This window comes from Sciurus vulgaris (assembly GCF_902686455.1).
Source record: "Sciurus vulgaris genome assembly, chromosome: 16".
NCBI classification, from domain to species: Eukaryota; Metazoa; Chordata; class Mammalia; order Rodentia; family Sciuridae; genus Sciurus; species Sciurus vulgaris.
The window spans coordinates 9,607,166-9,634,706 of record NC_136477.1 but is presented as its reverse complement, the minus strand read 5'-3'; the positions used below and the strand labels follow the sequence as shown (position 1 = coordinate 9,634,706).

The following is a 27,541-nucleotide window of genomic DNA, read 5'->3' as shown; positions in this document are numbered from 1 at the left end:
GGCCTCTTCCCTGCAGAGATGTACTACCCCAAACCCCAGGCCCCGGGGCCCCGCCCCTTGCTTGTGGGCGGTGCAGACACCGGAAGCGGAAGTGTGCCTCTGCATAGGCACCTCGGGGCTTCCGGGTACGTGGCTCCTGCCCGGCGTCTTGCGGCCTGGTGTCTGGTTTCCGTGGCGTTTCCTCAGTCGGTTTCCCACTTCTCCTGTCCTGAGCTCTCGGCCCGGGGAGGCGAGGACCGGCCTGGGGCGCATCCCCGCCTCGTCCCGCCGCCCCCGGGCCTCCCTCAGCCACGCGGCCCCAGAGCCCCGGTGGGCTCCGCCGGTGCCGGGCTGGTCCCGGTGACCGCAGCGGGGACTCGGGGCTGCGCCGGCGGCTGCCGCGTCTCCTGCATGCTGGAGCCCGAGAGCCGCGCGGCGGCGGCCTCTCCCCGCAGAACGCAGAGCCTCGCTGGCGTCGGGTCCCGGGACCCGAGCCTCCCGCGGCCTCTGCGCTGGTCCTTTCCTTCCAGGCGGCCTAAATTAAATGGCCCGGGCACGTATATTGAAATCGATTTGTCATTTTGTGGCTAAGGGGACGAGCCAAATAATCTTTCTCTGTTAATGCTGCGAATTTTACTAATCAGGGATTCAGTTTTCTTGTTTGTTTTTGTGATTGAACCAAGAGTCTCACACAACATCCCCAGCCTTTTTAAACGTATTTATTTTTAAAATTTGAGACTGGGTTCTCGCTGAGTTGTCCAGGCTTGCCTGGAATTTGTGATTCCCCTGCTTCATCCTTCCAAGTGGCTGGGGTTACAGGTGTGCAAGCACTGGCCCTGGAACTTGGGATTTTTATATTTTATTCAGTGCTTTATTCCCCATGACTGCATGTGGTAGGGTGAGCATAAATATTACCTAAGTATGAAATTAAGGAGTGGGAAGTGAGGGTATTAAGGAAAACACCTTGCCAAAGGCCTATGGCTTAGTCGGGAAAAGGAGCTTAGTGTTTGCACATTTGAATAAGTCTCTCATCTAATTCTACAGTGCCCAACAGTGTTCTAGGTTAAATTCTGGTAATGTTAGGGGAAAAGGGCTCTATAACAACTAAATTACAAGGCATGCGTTCAGAAATGCATTCATTAGGCATTTAGAGTTTGAAGACAAGTAGATTTGCCATACCTTGGTTTAGCAATTTTGTAATTGTAATTCTCCTGCCTCCCCTCCCAAGTAACTGGGATTTCCGTGCCTACCAAAGTGTCTGACTTTCTAGCTATTTTATGTATTTATTAAAAGGAAGATGTGGCTTTCAATTGAAATGTGATTACAAAGGTTTCACAGAAGAGATTCCAGTTTTACATACTTGGCTTCACATAATACATCCATTCTTCCATTAGCGTTTTTCATTCATCAGATATTCAAGTGTTTTTATATTCTAGGCAGTGAGGAAACAATGAATTCTGGTTCTTGTGATGGGTATTTTCTAGCTGGTTTAGAACATAGGTTGGCCATCTGTTTCTTTATTGGATCATGTAGTAAATATTCTAGACTTTGAAGGCCAGAGAGTTTCTATTGCAAGGAAACTCATTTTAGTACAAAAGCACCAATAGAGAGTTCATAAACAAATGTCTTGTTGTCTTCCAGTCAAACTGTGTACACAAATAGAGGCCTGATTTAGCTCATATGCCCATTTTGCCAAACCCAGGCCTAGAATAAAGAAAATATGGCCACTTCTGGGCCTGCCATACAGATGTGCCTGTGTAGGCTCCTAGGTCTCTCAAGTTTGTGAGGAGAAGAAAGGAAAAGTTCCCATTCCCTCAGTGTGTTTTTATTCATTAAAATCTCGTCACATACCTGTAATGCCAGCTACTTGGAAGAGTGAGGCAAGAGGTTCCTGAGTTTAAGGGCATCTTAGGCAATTTAGAGAGACTGTCTCAAATTAAAATATGAAAAGGGTTGGGGATGTACCTTAGTGATAGAGGTTCCTGGATTCAGTCCCCAGGGAGGTGGGGAAGGAACAAACAAACAAAAGCACAGTGAGATTTAATCTTGTGTTTCATGTTGTGCAGAGTGCTATGATGTAAATAGGGTAGCAGTGGGTGAAATTGTTTCTGTAACGAGGAATTAATGGTGTCATTATGGAAATTATTTCTTTCTTAAGAGTATTTCTCTTGTTTCTGGAGTAATGTTCTGGAGTAATATGGAACTGGACTTGGTCACCTTATGTGATGTTGTGTGGTCTCTATTTGGTCTAGTGTCCTAGCACAGAGTTTCTAAGACATGTGGAATATCTGGAGTGATAAGAATATCTTTATTTGCTAATAAGATGACTGGTGACTGGTAGGCTCTAGATACCCTCAGGATTGGTGCTGGTCCAGAAATACTGAGGCATAATTAAAGGATTGGAACTTTCACACTTCCACACACCAAGCTCTGGGGGAGGGAGGGGGACTGAAATTTAAGTTGATAACCAGTGGCTACAAGTAAAGCCTCCGTGAGAGCCCAAAAAGTGTGGGTTTGGGGAACTTTAGGATAGTGGAACATGTTGAGGTCCTTGGGCATGGAAGCTCTGCACCTCTTTCCACCATACTGTGCCCTATCTATCTTTTCATCTGTCTTCATCTATGTACTTCATAATATTCTTTATAAGAAACTAGTAAACATAGGAAAGTATCTCCTTGCTTTCTTTGAGTGGTCCCAGCAAATTAATTGAACTCAAGGAAGATGTAGCCGGTTGGTCAGAGGTATATGTGACTGGCTTCTGGACTTGGGGAAGTGTTGTGCGACTGAGCCCTCAACCTGTGGAATGATGCTATTTCCAGCTAGATAGTAAAATAGTTTTGTAGAATTATAGGATACTCAGTTGGTATCTGTCAAACTGCTTGTGTGTGTGGATCCCCCTGACATCTGGTATCACTTGAATGGTATGAATCTACATCGTGCACATGGAAACAAAAAATATACCCCATTTGTGTACAATGAACCAAAATGCGGTCTGTAAAAATTAAAAAAAAAAATTAAAAAAGAAAAGTATTCTGTGCTATACTAGGTGATTAAGAGTGATTGTGTATGACCTCATTATCACACTGTGAAGAGATAAATTTACTCTTTTATAATTGCTCAGTTCTATCAGACAGAATTTGTTCAACCAGAAAGTATGCAGAAGGGAGAGAGATCTGTTATCTGAGTACTAATATAAATTTTGGGAGACCACAGAGTCTTCTGAACTTCTCTGAATTGATTCTCAGGTCCCCAGTGCTGTCAGCCTCACCTATCCTCTTGCACACACTGGAGGAGTTGTACCTGTCTGAACAGAATTTGTGGCATCTTTTAGGACTTGGTGACCTTTGAGGATGTGGCTGTGAACTTCACCCAGCAGGAGTGGGCTTTGCTGGATCTTGCTCAGAGGAGCCTCTACAGAGATGTGATGCTGGAAACCTTCCAGAACCTGGCCTCACTAGGTAAGATGGGCAACATTAGTTCACATAGTGGTTTAGAAAACAATTTATCTCACTGGTTGACCTTGTTCCAGGATTTGGACTGAGGAATGGGCATGTGTTGGTAAATAAGACAGACGTGGTCACAGACTGCAGGGTGCTCACAGTCTGGAGGCTTCGTCATGAGAAGGAACATTGTTTTTCCTTTTTCTTTTTGTGGTTGAAAGCCTTGAGGCTTATTAAGTGTTAAGTGTGGGCACTGAAGGGTCACTCTGGGGCACAGGGAGAGTTTGTGGTGTGAGACCCTTAGGATCGTACTGCTGTGAATGCCCTTTACTCAGAGGTCACCAGGATCACACCCATAAGTTAAACAAGTGGGTTTATTTTGCAGTGTGTCATGGGAGAATGTACCCCATGGGGAGTGTGGGGCATCTTAGTAAGAGGGCATTAGAAAGAATCTATTGGAGGATTTGTGCTTTGGTTGGATGATTTGGAGATGAGTCTGTGGGGTCGATTGTATTAGTTCCTTAGGCCTTGTGTGAACAAGTGCCACAGACTGGTGGGTAAAAAGCATAGAAATTTATTCTTTCTTATTTCTGGTGTGTGGGAGTGTGAAATCAAGGTGTCAGCAGACCTATGTTCTTTCTAAAGGCTCTGAGGAAAAAGTCCCTCCCTGTCTCTTCCTAGCTTCTGGTGGTTGCTGGCAGTTCTTGGTGTTTCTTGGTTTATAGATGCATCACTCAGTCTCTGCCTCTGCCATCCCTGTGTACTTGTTTCTGATCTCTCTCTGTATAGGGACATCGGTCATTGGATTCAGGGTCCACCTTAATCCAGAATAACCTCATCTTAACTTGACTATATTGATGAAGACTTTGTTTTCCTGTAAGGCAACATTCTGAGATTCTGGGTGGATATTTTTTTGAAAAACTAGTCAATCTGTTTATAGATGAAGTTTCAGTTCATAGCAAAATTGAGTGGAAGGTAGAGAAATTTTTCTTATAACCCCTGTCCCCAAACATGGATAGCCTCACCAGAATGATAATTTTTAAAATAATAGATGAACCTATGTTGATATGTCATCATCACTGAAAATTCATGCTTTGTATTTAGATTTTTTTTTTTGGTACCAGGGATTGAACCTATGGGCACTTAACCACTGAGCCACCTCCCAGCCTTTTTTGTTTTTATTTTGAGTCAGGGTCTTGCTAAATTGCTTAGGGCCTCACTAAGTTGTTGACGCTGGCTTTGAACTTTTGATCCTCATGCCTTAGCCTCCTGAACTGCTGGGATTTTAGGCATGTGCCATTGCACCTGGTCATTCCTTTGTGAAGATTATTTTACTTTTATTTATTTATTTATATTTTTTATTCTTTTTTAAAAATTTATTTTATTGTAAACAAATGGGATACATGTTGTTTCAGTTTGTACATGGAGTAACAGCATACCATTTGCATATTCACATATTTACATAGAGTAATGATGTTTGATTCATTCCATTATTTTTTTCCTTCCCCTCCACCCCTCCCACCTCTCTTTTCCCTCTATACAGTCCCTCCTTCCTCCATTCTTGTCCCCCTCCCACCCCCCCATTAAGTGTCATCATCTGCTTATCAGTGGGATCATTCCTCTTTTGGATTTTTGAGATTGGCTTATCTCACTTAACATGATATTCTCCAATTTCATCCATTTGCCTGCAAATGCCATAATTTTATTATTCTTTATAGCTGAGTAATATTCCATTGTATATATACACCACAGTTTCTTTATCCATTCATCAATTGAAGGGCATCTAGGTTGGTTCCATAGTGTGGCTATTGTGCATTGAACCGCTGTGAACATTGATGTGGCTGTATCTCTGTAGTATGCTGATTTTAAGTCCTTTGGGTATAGGCCGAGGAGTGGGATAGCTGGGTCAAATGGTAGGTCCATTCCAAGTTTTCTAAGGAATCTCCACACTGCTTTCCAGAGGGGCTGCACTAATTTGCAGTCCCACCAGCAATGTATGAGTGTACCTTCTTCCCCACATCTCTCCAACACCTATTGTTGCTTGTATTCTTGATAATCACCATTCTAATTGGGGTGAGATGGAATCTTAGTGTAGTTTTGATTTGCGTTTCTCTTATTACTAAAGATGTTGAACATTTTTTCATATATCTGTTGATTGCTTGTACATCTTCTTCTGTGAAGTGTCTGTTCATTTCCTTAGCCCATTTATTGATTGGGTTATTTGTATTCTTGGTGTAGAGTTTTTTGAGTTCTTTATAGATTCTGGAAATTAGTGTTCTATCTGAAGTATGAGTGGCAAAGATATTCTCCCACTCTGTAGGCTCTTACTTCGCATTGCTGACAGTTTCCTTTGCTGAGAGAAAGCTATTTAGTTTGAATCTATCCCAGTTATTGATTCTTGCTTTTATTTCTTGTGCTATGGGAGTCCTGTTAAAGAAGTCTGATCCTAAGACAACAAGGTGAAGATGTGGACCTACTTTTTCTTCTATAAGATGCAGGGTCTCTGGTCTGATTTCAAGGTCCTTGATCCATTGTGAGTTGATTTTTGTGCAGGGTGAGAGATAGGGGTTTAGTTTCATTCTGTTGCATATGGATTTCCAGTTTTCCCAGCACTATTTGTTGAAGAGGCTATCTTTTCTCCATTGCGTATTTTTGCCACCTTTGTCTAGTATGAGAAAATTGTATTTATTTGGGTTTGTGTCTGCGTCCTCTGTTCTGTAACATTGATCTACCTATCTCTTTTGGTGCCAATACCATGCCGTTTTTGTTACTATTGCTTTGTAGTATAGTTGAAGTTCTGGTATTGCGATAGCCCCTGTTTCATTCTTCCTGCTAAGGATTGCTTGAGCTATTCTGGGTTTCTTATTCTTCCAGATGAATTTCATGATTGCTTGCTCTATTTCTGTGAGGTACATCATTGGGATTTAAATTGGAATTGCATTGAATTTGTATAGCACTTTAGGTAGTATGGCCATTTTGACAATATTAATTCTGCCTATCCAAGAACATGGGAGATCTTTCAATCTTCTAAGGTCTTCCTTAATTTCTTTCTTCAGTGTTTTGTAGTTTTCATTGTAGAGATCTTTTACCTCTTTGGTTAGATTGATACCCAAGTATTTTATTTTTTTTGAGGCTATCGCAAATGGAGTTGTTTTCCTCATTTCCCTTTCAGCTGTTTCGTCGCTTGCGTATAAAAATGCTGTAGATTTATGTGTGTTGAGTTTATAGCCTGCTATTTTGCTGAATTGATTGATGAGGTCTAGAAGTTTTCTGGAGGAGGTTTTTGGATCCTCTAAATATAGAATCATGTCATCCGCAAATAGTGACAGCTTAAGTTCCTTTTTTCCTATTTGTATCCCTTTAATTTCTTTAGTCTGCCTAATTGCTCTGGCTAGAGTTTCAAGGACAATGTTGAATAGAAGTGGTGAAAGAGGACATCCCTGTCTTGTTCCCATTTTTAAAGGGAATGGTTTCAGTTTTTCTCCATTAAGAATGATGTTGACCATGGGCTTAGCATAAATAGCCTTTACAATGTTTAGGTATGTTCCTACTATCCCTATTTTTCCTAGCGTTTTGAGCATGAAGGGGTGTTGTATTTTGTCAAATGCTTTTTCTGCACCAATTGAAATAACTATATGTATCTTTTTTTTTTTTTTTTTTTTTGATTTATTTTTTATTTATTTATTTATTTTTTTTATTGTAAACAAATGGGATACATGTTGTTTCTCTGTACATGGCGTAAAGGCATACCATTTGTGTAATCATAAATTTACATAGAGCAATGTTGTTTGATTCATTCTGTTATTTTTTCCCTTCCCCCCACCCCTCCCACCCCAACTATATGTATCTTATCCTTAAGTCTATTGACATGATGGATTACGTTTATTGATTTACGAATGTTGAACCATCCTTGCATTCCAGGGATGAACCCCACTTGATCGTGGTGCACAATTTTCTTAATATGTTTTTGGATATGGTTTGCCAATATTTTGTTAAGGATCTTTGCATCTATATTCATCAAGGATATTGGTCTAAAATTTTCTTTCCTTGATGTGTCTTTTCCTGGTTTGGGTATGAGAGTGATATTAGCTTCATAGAATGAGTTTGGTAGGGTACCCTCCTTTTCTATTTCCTGGAATACTTTGAGAAGTATTGGAAAGAGTTCTTTGTTGAAGGTCTTGTAGAACTGGGCTGAGAATCCGTGTGGTCCTGGGCTTTTTTTGGATGGTAGATTTTTAATGGCTTCTTCTATTTCATTGCTTGATATTGATCTGTTTAAATCGTGTTTGTCCTCCTGGTTCAGTTTGGGTGGAGCATATGTCTCTAGAAATTTGTCAATGTCTTTGGTACTTTCTATTTTGTTAGAATACAGATTTTCAAAGTAGCTTCTCATTATGTTCTGTATCTCAGTGGTGTCTGTCATGATATTTCCTTTTGCATCATGTATTTTAGTAATTTGTGTCTTCTCTTTCCTTCTCTTTGCTAGTGTGGCTAAGGGTTTATCTATTTTGTTTACTTTCTCAAAGAACCAACTTTTTGTTATGTCAATTTTTTGAATAGTTTCTTTTGTTTCAATTTCATTGATTTCAGCTCTGATTTTAATGATTTCCTGTCTTCTACTACTTTGCTGTTATTCTGTTCTTCTTTTTCTAGGGCTTTAGCTGTAATGTTAGGTCATTTAATTGCTGACTCTTCATTCTTTTCTGGAATGCGCTCCATGCAATGAATTTTCCTCTTAGTACCGCTTTAGTGGTACTAAGTGTCCCAGAAATTTTGATATGTTGTATCATTGTTCTCATTGACCTCTAAGAATTTTTTAATCTCCTCCCTGATGTTTTTTGTTATCCATGTTTAATTCAGTAGCATATTATTTAGTCTCCAAGTCTTGGAGTAATTTTCTTTTTTTATTTTGTCATTGATTTCTACTCTCAGTCCATTATGATCTGATAGAACACAAGGCAGTATCTCTATTTTTTTGTGTTTCCTAAGGGCTGCTTTGTGGCATAACACATGGTCTATTTTCGAGAAGGTTCTATGTGCTGCTGAGAAGAAAGTGTATCCGCTCGTTGACGGATGGAATGTTCTATATATGTCTATTAAGTCTAGGTTATTGATTGTATTATTGAGTTCTATGGTTTCTTTGGTTGGATTTTGTTTGGAAGATATCTAGTGGTGACAGCGGTGCATTAAAGTCGCCCAGATTTATTGTGTTGTGGTCTATGTGATTCTTGAAATTGAGAAGGATTTGTTTGATGTACAGGGATGCACCATTGTTAGGGGCATAAATATTTACTATCGTTATGTCTTCCTGATTTATGGTTCCCTTAAGCAGTATGAAATGTCCTTCTTTATCCCTTCTGACTAACTTTGGCTTGAAGTTCACTTCATCTGATATAAGGATGGAAACCCCGCTTTTTTACTGAGTCCATGTTTGTGGTAGATTTTTTCCCATCCTTTCACCTTTAGTCTGTGGATGTCTTTTTCTATGAGATGAGTCTCTTGCAGGCAGCATATTATTGGGTCTTTCTTTTTAATCCATTCTGCCAGTCTATGTCTTTTGATTGAGGAGTTTAGGCCATTAATGTTCAGGGTTATTATTGAGAAATGATTTGTATTCCCAGTCATTTGGCTTATTTTTGGTTTTTAAGTCGGCTTGGTTTCTCCTTTGAGTGTTTTTTCTCTAAGGTAGTTCCTCCCTTTGCTGACCTCCTTTGTTGTTTTTCATTTCCTCCTCATGGAATATTTTGTTGAGAACATTCTGTAGTGCAGGCTTTCTATTTGTAAATTCTTTTAACTTTTGTTTGTCATGGAAGGATTTTATTTCATCTTCAAATCTGAAGGTTAGTTTTGCTGGGTATAGGATTCTTGGCAACCATGTTCTTTCAGAGCTTGAAATATGTTGTTCCAGGCCCTTCTAGCTTTTAGAGTCTGGGTTGAGAAGTCGGCTGCTATCCATATTGGTCTCCCCCTATATGTAATCTGATGCTTTTCTCTTGTAGCCTTCAAAATCCTATCTTTATTTTGAATGTCAGGCATTTTCATTATAATGTGCCTTGGTTGGATCTGTTGCGATTCTGTGCATTTGGTGTTCTGTAAGCCTCTTGTATTTGATTTTCCATTTCATTCTTCAGGTTTGGGAAATTTTCTGATATTATTTCATTGAATAGATTGTTCATTCCTTTGGTTTGTATCTCTGTGCCTTCCTCAATCCCAATAATTCTTAAATTTGGTCTTTTCATGATGTCCCAAAGTTCTTGGAAATTCTGTTTATGATTTCTTACCATCTTCTCTGTTGGGCGACTTTATATTCAAGATTAAGTATTTTGTCTTCATTTTCTGAGGTTCTGTCTTTCAAGTGGTCTAGTCTGTTGGTGATGCTTTCCATTGAGTTTTTTATTTGGTTTATTGTCTCCTTCATTGCAAGGATTTCCATTTGTTTTTTTTTTTGAGAATCTCCGTCTCTTTGTTGAAATGATCTTTTGCTTCCTACAGGTGCTCTTTCAGCTTAGTGGTATTATCATTCATTGCCTGCATTTGCTCTCATATCTCATCCTTTGCTTCGCGAATCATCTTAATCATGTATAATCTGAAGTCCTTTTCTGACATTTCTTCTAACATACTGTCATTGGATTCTATTACTATAGAATCTAGATTTGTTTGGATCATTTTCTTCCCTTGTTTTTTCATGTTGTTCATGTATCTTCCCCTCTAGCGCTGCAGATCTGGTGTATTGCAGATTTCCCCCATAGGCTTATAGTGGCCCTATAGGTTTCCAAAACCTTTCTTTAAGGGGAGGTCAGTATTAGCAGTGCCCAAATCAGACATTATGCAATCCTAGACCAAATAGCCCCTATGGGGACAATAACAAAATTGTCATAATAAACAAAATGTGTTCAAATGTTATCTTCGGTAAAACAAACAGGTTTGCAATAAGGTCTTCAGTTTCTAATGGAGGACAAAGAAGGTGCAGAGGGATGTGGAATATGGCTGTTAATGGGATAAGAAAAGAATATACAGAAGGTCTAAAAAATAGAAAGGGTGAGAGTGTTATCAAAAGAAATTGGATGTTAGCATGCAAAAAAGGGAGAAAGAGACTCTGAGATAACAGGTAAACAAAAGGAAAAGAAAGGAAGAAAGTAAAGATATAAAAACTTAAATTTTTTTTAAAAAGGAGAAAAAAGAAAATTTACTGTATAACAGTCATATACTAATGAAACCTCCCAGTGTTCAGTAGCCTGATGCATGAGAGGTACCTGACAATGAGCTTCAAGCCTCCAGCAGGCGTCTCAGGATGGGATTTGCCCCACACGGAGATCGGAGTTCTGGCTTCCAGGATTATCCAAGATGGCTGCTGTGGCTTCGAAATGTGTTGTCAAATGGGGAGTTGCAGCTCAGGGGTGGACGTGGTCAGTTGGAGGTCCTGGAGACGGGATGCAGTTGGTCTGGCAGGGGTCCTGGGGGTCCAGTGTGTTTGGTGTAGTTGTGGGATCCTGCAGGTACTGTGACAATGAACTTCCAGGCAACAGCAGGCAGCTGGTGCTCCACTGGCGGTTAGCGGTCAGTCTGCTGGCAGCTGTCGGACGATTGGGAGGTGAACCTCGAGCGTTGGGTGATAGATAGGGGTAAGGTAGGCGATGAAGAGGCAAGAGGCAGGCAAATGGCGGATGATAGACGCCTGACAGTGAGCAATCTGCTCTTAAAAAAGGTATCGATATGCTGGCAGATTGCAGGTCATCACAGCAGACAAATGGGGTAAACACCAGGGGATCGATAAGCAGCAAAAACTGCCCCACTGAGAAACAGATATCCTCTGCTTGAATCCGGCATTACGGAGCCACAAGGAACGCAGCCTCCCTCTAGTCCACCATCCTGCAACTTCTATATTTTTTATTCTTACAGGCTGCATTTTAATACATTGTACACAAACGGGGTACCACTTTGTGTTTCTATGGTTGTACATGATGTAGATTCACACCATTTGTTTAATCATTCATGTACATAATGTCTGTCTCATTCCACTATCTTTCCTACCCCCACCCTCTGCCCCTCTCATTTCCTCTACATAATCCAAAGTTTGGTCATTTCTTTTTAGTGCTAAATTACATTCTATAGTCTGGTGTGCTATCATTTATTTATCATCTCACCTATTGAGGGACATCTTGGGGATTTCCATGTTTTGGCAATTATGAATAAATGTATATGTATCATAAACGTGTATGTAACTTTTAATGTGGACTAAGTTTTCAAATCCTTGCTTGGATAGCAAAAGTAATAATTTGTTGCTAGATCAAATGGAAGAATATATTTAATTTTATAAGAAACCACCAAATTGTCTTCCAAAATTGCTGTATCATTTTGCATTTCCACTAACAATAAATGAGAGTTCCTGTTGCTCCACATGGTCTCCAGTGTTTGACATTGTCAATGTTCTAAATTTTGGTCATTCTAATAGGTGTGTAGTGGTGTGTTGTTTTAATTTGCATTTCCTGGGTAACATGTCATTTAAACCCAAGATTGCTTAACCACTAGGCTATATCCTGGGCTCTTTTTATTTTTATTTTGAGACATGGTGTTGCTAAGTTGCTTAGGGTCTCACTAAATTGCTGAGGCTGGCTTTGAACTTGCATCTTCCTGCCTCAACCTCCTGAGCCACTAGGATTATGGGTGTGTGCCAGTGTGCTGGACCATCTCTTAATATGCTTATTTACCATTTGTACATCGTTTTTGGTGAGGTATTTGTTTAGAATTTTGGCCTAGTTTTCTTATCAGGTTGATTTTATATTGTTGAGCCTTAAGAGTTCTTTTTGTGTTCTGGAAAACAGCTTCACTTAACCCATAAGTCTATTGCAAGTGTTTTCTTTATTCTTTTTTTTTTTTTTTGGTGGAGTGCCTCTTTTTAAAACAATTTAAGAAAATTTTTTAAAATTTTATTTTTACAGACTGCATTTTGATTCATTTTACACAAATGAGGTACAACCTTTTGTTTCTATGGTTGTACACAATGTTGAGTCACATCATTCGTGTAATCATACATATACATAGAGTAATAATGTCTGTCTCAGTCCACTGTCTTTCCTTCCCTCATCCTCTCCCACCCCATTTCCCTCTGTGTAATCTAAAGTTCCTCCATTCTTCTCTAACCTCCCCTGCATTCCCCCCATGATGTATCATCATCCACTTATCAGAGAAAACATTTGGCCTTTGGTATTTTGGGATTGACTTATTTCATTTAGCATGATATTCTCTAATTCCATCCATTTACCTGCAAATGCCATAGTTTTTAAAATTTTTATGATTGAGTAACATCCCATTGTGTATACATACCACAGTTTCTTTATCCATTCATCTATTGAAGGGTGTCTAGTTGGTTCCACAATCTGTCTATTGTGAATTGAGCTGCTATAAACATGATGCGGCTGTGTTACTGTAGTATGCTGATTTTAAGTCCTTTGGATATAAACTGAGGAGTGGGATAAATGGGTAAATGGCAGGTCCATTCCAGGTTTTCTGAAGAATCTCCATATTGCCTTCCAGACTGACTACACCAATTTGCAACTCCACTAGCAATGTGTGAGTGTGCCTTTTTCCCCACATCCATACCAACACCTATTATTGCTTGTGTTCTTGATAATAGCCATTCTGACTGGAGCAAGATGAAATCCTAGGGTAGTTTTGTTTTTGTTTTTTTTGCAGTGCTGGGGATTGAACCCAGGGCCTTGTGCTTAGGAGGTAAGCACTCTACCAACTGAGCTATCTCCCCAGCCCCCCAGGGTAGTTTTGATTTGCAGTTCTCTAATTACTAGAGATATTGAACAGTTTTTCATACATTTGTTGATCACCTGTATATCTTCTTCTGTAAAGTGTCTGTCCAGTTCCTTAGCCCATTTATTGACTGGGTTCTTTATATTTTGGGTGTAAAATTTTTTAAGTTCTTTATAAATTTTGGAGATTAGTGCTCTATCTGAAGTACACGTGGAGAAGATTTTCTCCCACTCTGTAGGCTCTCTTTTCACATTATTGTTTTCTTTGCTGAGAAAAAGCTTCTTAGTTTTAATTCATCCCATTTATTGATTCTTGCTTTAATTTCTTGAACTTTGGGAGTCTTGTTAAGGAAGTCTGGTCCTAAGCTGATGTGATGAAGACTTGGGCCTACTGTTTCTTCTCTTTGGTGCAGGGCCTGTGGTTAATTCCTAGGTCCTTGATCCATTTTGAGTTGAGTTTTTTGTTTAGGGTGAGAGATAGGGGTTTAATTTCATTTTGTTATATACAGATTTCCAGTTTTCTCAGCACCATTTGTTGAAGAGGTATCTTTTCTCCATTGTATTTTTTGGCACCCTGTCTAGTATAAGATAACTGTATTTATATGGGTTTGTCTCTGTGTTTTCTATTTTGTACCATTGGTCTACCTGTCTGTTTTGGTGCCAATACCATTCTATTTTTGTTACTATTGCTCTGTAGTATAGTTTAATTTCTGGTATTGTGATACCTCCTGCATCACTCTTCCTGCTCAGGATTGCTTTGGCTATTCTGAGTCTCTTATTCTTCCAGATGAATTTTATGATTTGTTGAGGGCCGTCTTGGACAAGATGGCGCCTGGCAGTGAGCCAAAGGGCACTGGCTACCAAAATAAGGAAGTACCCAAAAGGCTGCTTGCTATTGTCAGCTTCTCCAAAAGACATCCTGTTATTTTCCCTCAGGTTGTTAAGGCTCAACCTATCACAGCAGCAAACACAATCTTTACAGATGGCTCCTCCTCTGGTACAGCTACAGTAGTTTCTGATAAAGTACAGACTATTATTCTCATAAGTCTGCTCAAAAACCTGAACTAGAAGCAATAATAACTGCATTACAAACATTTCCTGAGGAACCTTTAAGTATTTATACTGATAGTCTCTATATTGCCCATCTTGTGCCATGGCTTGAGACAGCTGGACCCATTAGTCCTCAAGCTACCTTACAACAATGCTTTTATCAAGTACAAACTCTTCTGTGGGCTCGCAAAAAACCTTTATATATAGGCCATATCAGAGCACATTCAGGCTTACCTGGGCCTTTAGCTCAAGGAAATTCTACTGCAGACTCAGCTACTCGAGATCCTCATATATTTAATATTGTAAAAGAAGCAATTAATTTCCATAAAGATTTTCATGTCAGTGCTACTACTCTCAAAATAAAATGTAACATTACAAAAGAACAAGTCAGAAATATAGTAAAACAGTGTCCTGCCTGTGTGCCTCATTTATCTGTTCCTCATTTTGGAGTCAATCCTAGAGGACTCCTTCCAAATCATCTATGGCAGATGGATGTTACCCATATCCCTGAATTTGGTACTTTAAGATTTGTACATGTAACTTAGATACCTACTCAGGATATATATTTGCTACCGCCCATACAGGGGAAAAGACAAAAGATGTAATCAGTCATTGCCTTCAAGCCTTTGCTTCTATGGGAAAGCCAAAATCAGTTAAAACAGATAATGGGCCTGCGTATACGTCTTCATTTGAACAGTTTCACTCAAAATTTAACATCTATCATTCTACAGGATTGCCCTACAATCCACAAGGATACGCTATCGTGGAAAGGGCTAATCAAACATTAAAAGTCTGCTTAACCAAACAAAAAGGGGGAATAGGGGCATTATCCCCTCCCAAGAACAGACTTAACTTTGCTTTATTCACCCTCAATTTTTTAAATTTAGATGCTATGGGCCATACTGCAGCTAATAGACATTTTAGTGGAAAGTCTGATGGTCATCCACAAGCAATGTGGAAAGACATCTTGACTGGGTCCTGGAAAGGACCTGACTCAGTATTAATTTGGGGGAGAGGATCTGTTTGTGTTTTTCCTCAGGACCAACAACAACCTATCTGGGTCCTGGAGCGCTTGGTAAGAACTATCCATAAGAAAGAAAATGGCACCGAAACACAAAATGATGGTGGTGGTGGTAAGCCTGCTGTTGTTAGCTCTTCCTAAAACTTTTGGGGATATATCACTCATGGCATATAAGTTTTCCCTCAATTATTTCCTAGTACAGAACTTCTAGATATCCCTTACCTACCAGCTGGTTCCACTGTAAAGCCACTTATTACTAGTCTAAACTTCAAGTTAAGAGGTAGTCTTTGCTTCCTCTGGTTAGACACCTCAGAAACCGCCATGATACAGGGAGGTAATCTCTCTCTCATTCAATAAAGGTGCAGTCAAAAGCAAGCCTATGTAGAGGGAAGTAATACACCTGTTTATAGTTATGCAGGGTGCGAGGCCAATTTCACTTCCTTTAATCAATCTTTCCCCCCTACTCCTGTATGTGTCACGTCTCCGTTTGTGTTCATTCTGCCTAACAGTTCTAAGTTTAATATTAACATTACTAATAACAATGATAATGATACTGAGGTCCTTAACTGCATTAACCAAGAGTGTTATGTGTCTAGTTGTTGGGATGCTTCATTATTTCCTCTGGCTGTGATTGCCAGGATTCCTAAGCTTATTCCAGTCCCAGTGACCTTAAATCTTAGTGAGTGGAATTTCCTACCTGTGAGAGCAGAAAGAGATTTTGGTATCTCAGCCATTATAGCCATCACTGTTTCTGCGGCGGCTGCTGTGGCTGCTGCCACTGCTGCTGGACTTGCCCTAGGAACTGCTATTCCTACTGCTCACGCGCTCAACAACCTGTCACGAGCCACTGCCGAAGCATTGACAGCCCAGGAAAACATCAATGCACATCTCACCATGGGAATCCTGATTCTAAAACAAAGAGTGAACTTACTATAAGAACAAGTGGACATGTTGACTGTTACTGCACAGACGGGCTGTCTAGTGCATGCCCAAGCACTATGTGTTACCCCTATACCCTATTCTAATATTACTGCTGCTGCAAATCTGTCCAAACAGCTTGGAAGCATGCTTAATGGGACATGGACTAAAGGGACATTTACTAATTTGACTACACTATTAATAAGTTCTATATTTGTGGTAAATAGTACTCAGGTCAAGGTCCCAAGTATGCCAGAAGTCATTAGTTTCTTACAGTCAGCTTTACAATTTGGTAAACAATAGATGGGAAGTTTTGCTATGATGGAATTGTTGTTCTTGCTGTTATTATTGCTGCTCAGATTCTGTTGTCTCTAAGGAGTCATCAAAGACGGCAAGCCTTAGTGGTATGGCAAGCCCTTATGGCCATGGACCAAGGCTCTGATCTGCAGATTTGGCTCTCCCAATTACAGGGCTGGTAGTCAAAGACGGATAAGCACAGGGTGGACTTTATACCAACCTAAGACAGGGATCAAAGCATGCCAACAGCTCTTTGACTCCCAATGATGGGTAAGGATAAAGTCTGACTCTGGCACCTAAGACAGACACAGTCACTGTCCTTTTCTTTTTATAATAAAACGGGGGAGCCTGTTGAGGGCCATCTTGGACAAGATGGCACCTGGCAGTGAGCCAAAGGGCACTGGCTACCAAAATAAGGAAGTACCCAAAAAGGCTGCTTGCTTACTAGTTCCTTGTAGACTTATGACATGTTAACACCAGGCTCAAGGATTGGCTATCTAATATCATGCCACACATGGACAGCTCTTGATTTATATAGTGTTATGCTGGCATTCCTTCGCATGCTCTCCTGCATGAGAAAAAGCTTTGCTATAATTGGCTGATAAGCTAGGAGCCTGGGGGAGGAGAGAGGGAGAAGGAAGAAGAAGGAAGATAGTGGGAGAACAAAGGAGGCAGGAAAACAGGGAGGACACAATAAATCTTGTCAACTAAAGATTGGTGGTGTCTCCTTTCTCCATGCTGGTTCCGCTGGACGGAACAATCATTGCTTTCTCTATTTCTATGAGGGACGTCATTGAGATTTTAATTGGAATCACATTGAATCTGTATAGCCCCTTTGATAGTATGACCATTTTGACAATATTAATTCTGTCTCTCCAAGAACATGGAAGATCTTTCCATCTTCTAAGGTTTTCTTTAATTTCTTTCCTTAGTGTCCTGTAGTTTTCATTGTAGAGGTCTTTTGCCTTTTTTGTTAGATTGATTCCCAAGTATTTTATATATTTTTTGAGACTCTTGTGAATGGAGTAGTTTTCCTAATTTCTTTTTCAGAGGATTCATCACTTATGAATAGAAATGATTATATTTATGCATGTTGATTTTATATCATGCTACTGTGCTGAATTAATTTAATAGTTCTAGAAGTTTTCTGGTGGAGTTTTTTGGATCCTCTAAATATAGAATCATGTTGTCAGCAAATAGTGACAGCTTGAGTTCTTCTTTTCCTATTCAAATCCCTTTAATTTCTTTGTTCTGTTTAATTGCTCTGGCTAGTGTTTTAAAGACGATGTTGAATAGAAGTGGTGAAAGAGAGCATCTCTGTCTTGTTCCAGTTTTTAGAGGAAATGTTTTCAGGTTTTCTGCATTTAGAATGATGTTGTCTGTGGGCTTAGCATAGATAGCCTTTACAACGTTCAGGTATGTTCATAATCTCCCTATTATTTCTAGTGTTTTAAGCATGAAGGGGTGCTGTATTGTATCAAACACTTTCTCAGCATCTGTTGATATGATTCTTAACTTTTAAGTCTATTGATGAGATGAATTATGTTTATTGATTTCCAGATATTGAACCAACCTTGCATCTGTGGGATGAATCCCACTTGATCATGGTGCACTATCTTTTAAATACGTTTTTGTATGCGATTTGCCAGAATTTTGTTAAGGATTTTTATGACTGTTTTCATCAGGGATATTGGTCTAAAGTTTTCTTTCTTTGATGCATCTTTGTCTGGTTTTGGTATCAGAGTGATACTAACTTCATAGAATAAGTTTGGGTTCCCTCCTTTTCTATTTCATGGAATACTTTGAGGAGTATTGGAATGAGCTCTTCTTTGAAGGTCTCGTAGAACTCGGCTGAGAATCTATCTGGTCCTGGACTTTTCTTGGTTGGTAGGCTTTTGATGGCTTCTTCTATTTCATTGCTTGAAATTGATCTGTTTAAATTGTGTATGTCTTCCTGATTCAATTTGGGAGGATTACATGTCTCTAGAAATTTGTCAACGTCTTTGAGATTTTCTATTTTGTTGGAGTATGGATTTTCAAAATAGCTTCTAATTATGTTTTGTATTTCAGTGGTGCCTGTTGTGATATCTCCCTTTTTCATCATGAATTTTTGTAATTTGACTTTTCTCTCTCCTTCTCTTTGTTAGTGTGGCTAAGGGTTTATCAATTTGGTTTGCTTTTTCAAAGAACTGACTTTTTGTTTTGTAAATTTTTTGAATTGTTTCTTTTGTTTCAATTTCATTGATTTCAGCTCTGATTTTAATTATTTCCTGTCTTCTACTGCTTTTGGTGTTGATCTGTTTTTTTTTTTCTAGGGCTTTGAGATATAATGTTAGGTCATTTAATTGTTGACTTTTTATTCTTTTCTTGAATGTGCTCCATGCATTGACTTTTCCTCTTAGTACTGCTTTCATTTTGTCCCAGAGATTTTGATATGTTATATCGTTGTTCTCGTTTACCTCTAAGAATTTTTTTTTTATCTTTTCTCTGATGTCTTCTATTATCCATGCATCATTCAGTAGCCTATTATTTTGTCTCCAGGTGTTGGAGTAGTTTCTGTGTTTTATTTTATCATTGATTTCTAATTTCATTCCATCATGATCTGATAGAATATATGGTATTATCTCTATTTTTTTTTTTTTTTGTATTTACTAAGGACTGTTTGTGGCATAACATGTGGTATATTTTAGAGAAGGATCCATATGCTGCTGAGAAGAAAGTGTATTTGCTTGTTGATGGATGCAATATTCTATATATGTCTGTGAAGTCTAAGTTATTGATTGTGTTATTGAGTTCTCTGATTTCTTTATTCAGTTTTGGTTTGGAAGATCTATCCAGTGGTGAGAGCAGTGTGTTAAAGTCACCCAGTATTATTGTGCTGTGGTCTATTTGGTTCCTGGAATTGAGAAGTATTTGTTTGACATACATGGATGTGCCATTGTTTGAGGCATGAATATTTACAATTGTTATGTCTTGCTGATTTATGCTTCCCTTAAGCATTATAAAATGTCTTTATTTATCCCTTCTAACTAATTTTGGCTTGAAGTCCGCATTATCTGAGATGAGGATGGAAACCCCTACTTTTTTTACTGAGCCCATGTGCATGGTAGTTTTTCCCCCATCCTTTTACCTTTAGTCTGTGGATGTCTTTTCCTATGAGATGAGTCTCCTGAAGGCAGCATATTGTTGGGTCTTTCTTTTTAATTCAATCTGCGAGTTTGTGTCTTCTGATTGATGAGTTTAGGTCATTAATATTCAGGGTTATTATTGAAATATGGTTTGTATTCCTGGTCATTTTGGCTTGTTTTCAGTTTTTAACTTGACTTGGTTTCTTCTTTGATTGATTTTTCCTTTAGGGTAGTTCTTCCCTTTGCTGACTTACATTGTTGTTTTTCATTTCCTCCTCAATATTTTGCTGAGAATGTTCTGTAGTGCAGGCTTTCTATTAGTAAATTCTTTTAACATTTGTTTATCATGGAAGGATTTTTTTTTGTCCTCAAATCTGAACGTTAGTTTTGCTGGGTATAAGATTCTTGGTTGTCATCCATACTCTTTCAGAGCTTGAAATATGTTGTTCTAGGCCCTTTTAACTTTTAGGGTCTGGGCTGAGAAATCTGTTGATATCCATATTGGTTTCCCCCTATAAGTAATCTGATGCTTTTCTCTTGCAACTTTTAAAATTCTGTGTTTATTTTGTATGTTAGGCATTTTCATTATAATGTGCCTTGGTGTGGATCTATTGTAATTTTGTACATCTGGTATTCTGTGAGCCTCTTGTATTTGATTTTCCATTTCATTCTTCAGTTTTGGGAAATTTTCTCATATTTCATTGAATATATTGTTCATTCCTTCTGTTTTGTATTTCTCTGCCTTCCTCAATCCCAATAATTCTTAAATTTGGTCTTTTCATGATCTACCATAATTTTTGGAGTTTCATTCATGATTTCTTACCATCTTCTCTGTTTGGTCAAGTTTATTTTCAAGATTAAATATTTTGTCTTTGTTGTCTGAGGTTCTGGCTTCCAAGTGATATAGTCTGTTGGTGAGGCGTTCTATTGAGTTTTTAATTTGGTTTATTGTTTTCTTCATTTTAAGGATTTTTTTTTCAGAATCTCTGTCTCTTTATTGCAATGATCTTTTGCTTCCTGCATTTGCTGCTTTAAGTGTTTATTGAAGTGATCATTTATTGCTGCATTTGCTCACTTATCTCATCCTTTGCTTTGTGGATCATTTTAATTAAGTACATTCTGAACTCCTTTTCTGACATTAGTTCTACCATACTGTCATTGGATTCTATTAAAATAGCAGGTTGGTTTGTTTGGGATGCTTTCTTCACCTGTTTTTTCATGTTGTTCCTGTATCTTCCCCTATAGAAGTGCAGGTCTGAGGCATTGCAGTTTCCCCCCATAGGCTTATAGTGTCCCTGCAGGTTTCTAGTACCTCATTTGTAAGGGGAAGATAAATATTAGCAGCACCCAATACAAACAATATGCAACCATAAATCAAATAGCCCCTATGAAGACATTAACAGTATTGTCATAATAAACAAAGAGGATGAGTTAGATTATTATCTGCAATATAACCAACATGTTTGCAATGAAGTCTATAATTTCTAATGGTGGACAACAAGGATGGGAGGCGTGTAGGATGTAATGGTTAATGAAATAAGAGAGTATATAGACGTACTAGATCATAGGAAGAGTGAAAGTGGAATCAAAAGAAGTTGATTGTTAGCATGAGAAAGGGGAGAAAGAGACTCTGAGGAACAAACAAAAGGAAAAGAGCGAAAAAAATTAAAAAAAATATAGAGGAAAAAAAACTATAATGTAACGGTCATATAATATTCAAACCTCCTATCTTTGGTAACCTGGTGCATGAGAGGTACCTGACGATGATCTTCCAGTCTCCAGCAGGCATCTCAGGATGGGAGTTGTCCCACCTAAAGATGGCAGCTTCTGCTTCAGGGATAATCCAAGATGGCTGCACTAGCTTCGAAACAGGTTGGACCATGGGTGTGGAGTTTGTGTGGGGCGCTTGTGGGCTGGGATCCTGAAGCGGCATTGGCTGCAGGCCATCTTTTTATTCTTTTGACATTGTCTTTCACAGAGTGGGACATTTAAATTTTAATAAATCTAATGTATCAGTTCTTTGTTTCATGGATCATACGTTTTCATCTTGTTATCTAAAAAGTCATCACCAAACCCAAGATCAACTAGATTTTCTTGCTGTCTTCTAAGGATTGTCTACTTTTATATTTTGCATTTGTATCTGTGATCCATTGAAAGAAGATTCATTTGGTTTTGCATGTGAATGTCCAGTTGTTAAAAATCTGTGGGAAAGACCATCTTTTTTCCATTGAATTGCCTTTGTTTCTTTGTCAAAGATCTGTTAACTGTACAATTTTTCCTTGATGTGTATAGATGATTGTTTTGAAGACCTTCTCAGACACTGAAATCTGTGAATGTTCTAATATCTTTTTGAAAATGTCATAGTATTTGCATGCACTCTATGAATACTGTCCTATATACTTTAAATGATTTCTAGATGACTTTTAATGCCTAATACAATGTAAGTGCTTTTTAAATACTTGGTATACTGTATTGATTAGGGAATAATGAGAAGGAAAAAAAGAAACCTATACGTGGTCAGTACAAATGTAACTTTTTCCCCTAGTATTTTCTGTCCATAGTTGGTTGAATCCATGTATCCAGAAGGCCAGCTGTATTTATGTGGATCTGTTTCTGGCCTGTTTGGTTCCATTGATATAATTGGAGAAAGATTTTGGGGGCATCTTTTTCAGCTTGGTATATAGGTGGTCACTCTACATTGTATGGGAACTGAAAGCAGAGGCAATTATAGTATTGAATATTCTGTGAGTGGCATAGTGCCTTTTAAAAATACCCCTTCTGGGGCTGGGGTTGTAGCTCAGTGGTAGAGCACTTGCCTTGCATGTGTGAGGCACTGAGTTCAATCCTCAGCACCACATACAGATAAGTAAAATAAAGGTCCATCGGCAATTAAAAAAAATTAAAAAAAATACCCCTTCTGTCCTTAGAATTAGGAAGTAGACTTATTTTCTTATGCTTTACCATGATCTCAGAGTTTTTGTCCAGATTGGCATTCTCCCATGAATTCCTGAGGAGAATAAAATGGCTCTGTTGACCAGTTTATAATAATATTGAGGCTCAGGTGTGAAACTCGGGTCAGTGCTGGACATTAGAGGCTACTTTTATTTCTCTGCCTCTGCTTTTCCTTCTCCGTAGACTTGGCATTTTTCTTGCAGTAAAACTACATTTGTTTATTTTCAGAATATCAGAAGAGCAAAGTTGTTGGTCCTGCCTATGGAAATGTTTGTGATTCTTCATCATTTCCCCTCATGATATACCTTCTGCCTGTGTAGGATACCCATTATGTACATCCCCTCTGACTCCACACTGGAATAAGAGGAAGACCTACAGACAGTGAAGAGGGGGCACATCCAGTGTGTCTGTACAGAGCAGCACCAGGAGGGCAACAATTCCTGGGAGAAACCAGCTTGGGAGGGGAAAAAAATAGAAACAGTAGTTTGTTTTGTCTGAGGAAGCTGATTGTCCACAGACAACTCAGATGCCTATTTTGACCCTTTATCAGTCCTCTCACATTCTCTTTGTTCTTGGTGAAGACCTCCATATTTGCTCCTTTTAAGTTAGCATTTGGTATGTGCATTTTATCCGATTACTTATTGTTTTGCTCTCCTGCTAGTTCCACTTATTGTACCATCAGTATTAGTCTTCACAGAACTATTTTTTAGTGAATTTGCTTTCCATTTTGATCCTTGTGCCTATTAATAATGAAGTCCTGAAACAGACACACTGCTAAAAGTCCTTTGCTTGTAGGTACCTTTACTTTTATCACTTTTTTGTTTCAGATTTTGAGTCTTTACTTAATTCTATTGAATTAGTTGCTCCGCATTATAACAATGGAGAATAAAATATCCAATGAAAAGAAAATGGTGAGATTCAAAAGAAATGTTTCCTGGTCCTCTGTTTTACATGAAACCTTGGAATTTCATGGTACTGATGATTGGAATAAGAGCCATGAGACATGTTTGAGGTGAATGTCTTGTATAAGAACAGGGAGTTCCTCAGAAGAGATTCCTAAAATGTTTTGAGATTTAGGAAACATGTTTTGACCATTAACCTATGTCTAAAATTATGCTTTCACTAAGAATTTTGTCTGGATAATTTTTGCTACAAATGAGACTGAGATATTGAATGTTTGACACACATTGGTTGTAAACATTTATCAGAAAAATCATGTATGTCAAAAACTCAGTGACAATATTGGCTGTGGGAGACCCTTCTTGAATACTTTCAGTTTATAAGTTGATGAGGCAGAAATCATACACATTTACTGAAATTAGTAAATTTTATTACTAATAACCTGTCTTTTACTTTTGAAAGTCATATGATGGAGAACATCTGTGAATACAATGAAGAAAATCAACGTGGACAAATTCCAAATCTTATGCTCAAGAGAACTACTGAAGTCAGATCCTTTGAATGCCATGAGTGTGGCAAGGCCTTCCTGTCCCATTCATCCCTTGAGAATCACACCAGATCTCATGCTGGAAACAAACCCTATCAGTGTAAGGAATGTGGGAAAGCCTCCATTTTCTTGCTTGTTTTAAGAAGCATATGAAAACTCCCACTGAAGAGAAACCGTATGAATGTAAGGAATGTATGAAAGCCTTTAGTTGCTCCTCCTTGTTCAGGGCACACATGAAGATTCACAGTGAAAAGGCAAACTATGAATGTAAGGAATGTGGGAAGACCTTCAGTAGTTCTTCATACCTCACAGAATACAGAAGGATTCACAGTGAAAATAAGCCCTATGAATGTAAGGACTGTGGGAAGACCTTTACCTGTTCCTCTCACCCTGTAACACATGTAAGAACTCACACTGGAGAGAAGCCTTATAAATATAAAGAGTGTGGGAAAGCCTATGAGTCCTCAAGACTCAGTATATGTGTAAGGATTGTGGGAAGGCCTTTAATTTTTTCTTATCCCTCACCCAACATGAAAGAACTTATAGCAGAAAGAGACCTTATCACTGAAAAGAATGTGGGAAAACCTTTGTTAGTTCCTCTTATCTTACTGCACACAGAACTCACACATAGGGAAAACACTAAAATATAAAGGATGTGGGCAAGTATTTTGATGTTCTTCCTATTATACATGCAAGAATTCACACTGGAGTAAAATCCTTTGAATGTCTGGAATGTAGGAGTCTCCATTTTCCATCTTTTGAAGACATGTGAGAAGCCACACTGGAGAGAAACTTTATGAGGTAAGGAAAGTGGGAGAACTTTATTTGCTCAATCTTCTTTTGAAGATGTGTAAAATTCACACTAGAGAAAACATGAATGTAAAGAGTACAGGAATGTCTGTCTGTAGGGCTTCCTTCAAACCTTAGGTAACTTGTAAATCTCATTCTCTGGAGACTCCCTATGAGTGAGACAAAGTAGGAGATCATTGCTTCTGATTTCAGAGATTTGAGGACACCTGAGAGAAACCATGTGTATATGTAAGCCATGTGTTAAAGCCTTCCTAGATATCACTTCACTTATTCATACTAGAAAAGCAGATCAGTGTCTCATCCTTAAAGGGGATTGCCTGCTCATTGATTTCCATTGTTTTCTAAGAGGAAGATCTAAGGTGATGAAGTAACCTTTTACTTTTTGAAGGAGGTGAATCATTTTGGCTCAGATATAAATATTATTTTCATAATAAAATCTTTTGGACCCATGGGATATTTTAAGTATGTTTTCTCATATTCATATACTTTTAGGAGAGTGGTCTTTAAACAATTTAAGTGCCTGTTGTTCTGTAAGTAGTCATTATGTTATGTACAGTTTCAGTTTTGTTAATTTTTTTTGGTCTATCCTGATAGATCCTGGAAGTTGCTTACCTAGTAATTTCCTTCTACCCCTGTGTCCCCCCATTTTTTTTTTAACTAAAAGAACTGATTTTTTTGATATCAGTTTTTATTATTAAAAACTTTTCATGTATCATGTAATTTCAGAAATGTAGAAAAGAATTGCAAGATGATGGTCTTGTCTGATATATGATTTTTAAATTTTGTTCTTTGTTCCTTACTCATGGGTAGGATTTCGATCCAATTTTTTAAGTTATAAAAGTGTGTTATATTAATTTGGATATGGCTGGGGACTACATTTCCCAGATCATTTATTTTTTCCAATTCTAGGTTAGAGTTGTCTATGATAAGAGTCTTCATGAGGTTTGGAAGGCTTTAGGGAAGAAGCCACTGTTGTCCACTTATTAGGACCACCAGACAGGTAGACCAATGAGTAGGGACCCGGTTTTCAGCTCATTTTTCTGAGCATTGAACACACTGATCCACACTTGCTCAAGACTGAACATGAAGCGCTTGACCTCAGTCTCCTCAGGAGCTGCAGCTCCACAAACACCTCCGTGAGCTCCCGCATCGTGGCCAAGCACAGCTGCTGGCTTTCTCTGGGAAGCTCTGGCACTGCCGTTCTGGCACTTTTGCACTCCCTCTGCCACCTTCGCTGCCTTGTTAGAGTTGACCCAGTTCACAGGACTGTCGTCATGCACACAGTCCAGTCCCATGCTGGACTCTGCTCAAGGGGATCGGTGTCTGTGCAAGCCTACTGTGGTCTCAAAAAAGGTGAGAAGAGGTGTGGATGATGAAGTTATGCTGGCTGTCATTGAGGCAAGCTTCAGAGAGGTGTCATCCCGTTTTGGTAGAGGAGGATTTATATTTGATACCTTCAGGCAGGGAAGATTTTACTGCCTTCATGTGAGAAGAGGAATGCTGTGAGCTGTTTCAGGCACATTTTGCTACTCTCCTCCCCCTTTTAAAAAAATCATATTTTATCTCCTAAAGCATAGCTATACCATTTCCCTTAATCACTTTTTACTGTTTTATCAAGGTATATATATATGCTAACATGCATGAAGTGCCAATCTGTGTACAGTTTGATGAAATTTCATCCTGGTGAGCACATTTCCAGGATTCCAGGAGGTTCATTCATCCCCTTTCTCAATAATTAATCCACAGAGGAAACCCAATTTGCTCTTATTACACTTGATTTGGTTTGTTTGTTCTTGCTTTTCAAATAAATGTTGAACTACAATTTGTACAGTTATGTGTTTGGCTTCTTTCACTCAACATAATTTCTGTTTTGCCATTTAGTTGATCTTTTGGTAGACTTACACACTTATTTCTCTTGATATATGCTCTGTGGGGGAATGCAATTACTGAATGATAGGGTAGACTTCAGTGTAGTTTTGCTAAGTACTTTAGTTTTTCAAAAATGTTGGTTCTGGGTGCTGGGGTTGTAGCTCAGTGGTAGAGTGCTTGCCTATTATGTGTGAAGCACTGGGTTTGATCCTCAGCATCATGAATGAATGAATGAATGTATGTATTGTGTCCATCTACAACTAAAAAAAATTAAGAGAAATATTTGTTCCAGGGGCTGTGGCTGTGGCTCAGTGGCAGGGTGCTTGCCTTGCACATGTGAGGCACTGTGTTCAATCCTTAGCACTGCATACAAAAATAAGCAAATAAAATAAAGGCATGCTGTCCATCTACAACTGTGAAAAAAAATTAAAATGTTGATTCCACCAATAATCCCAAGCAATGCGTGTAAGTCTTGGCAGTTCCACATACCTGGCCCACACTTTGTAACTTTACCCTTTTAGCAGAGTGTGTGGTGATGTTGTTTGTTTGTTTTAATATGCATTTTCCTGGTATGTGATGATTTTGAGTACTTTTCTGTGTGCATATTGGTTATTTGGATATCTTTATGAAGGCTCCTTTTGAAACCATTCACACATTTATTGTCTTCTCTTTTTTTAAAATTGAAGGCTTTCCTTCTGGGTATTTGTCTTTATTCTATGTATGTGTTATATGTATCTTTGTATCTTGATACATACATATCCTTATAGATATATACACATACCCATATGTATATACACACCACGTATACATATGTAAAAATACATATGTATGCATATCAGATAACTTTTTCCAGTCTTTGTCTAGTCTCT

At 38.6% G+C, this 27,541-nt stretch overlaps 1 long non-coding RNA gene across 1 annotated transcript; it reads left to right on the top strand.

Annotated features, from left to right (window-relative positions):
• The first annotated feature begins 107 nt into the window (after nt 1–107).
• Nucleotides 108–26,809, top strand: LOC306646195. The gene is made up of 3 exons (XR_013759822.1): nt 108–877; nt 3,311–3,437; nt 23,909–26,809. It is a non-coding gene; the product is annotated as an uncharacterized lncRNA (long non-coding RNA).
• The last annotated feature ends 732 nt before the right edge of the window (nt 26,810–27,541 follow it).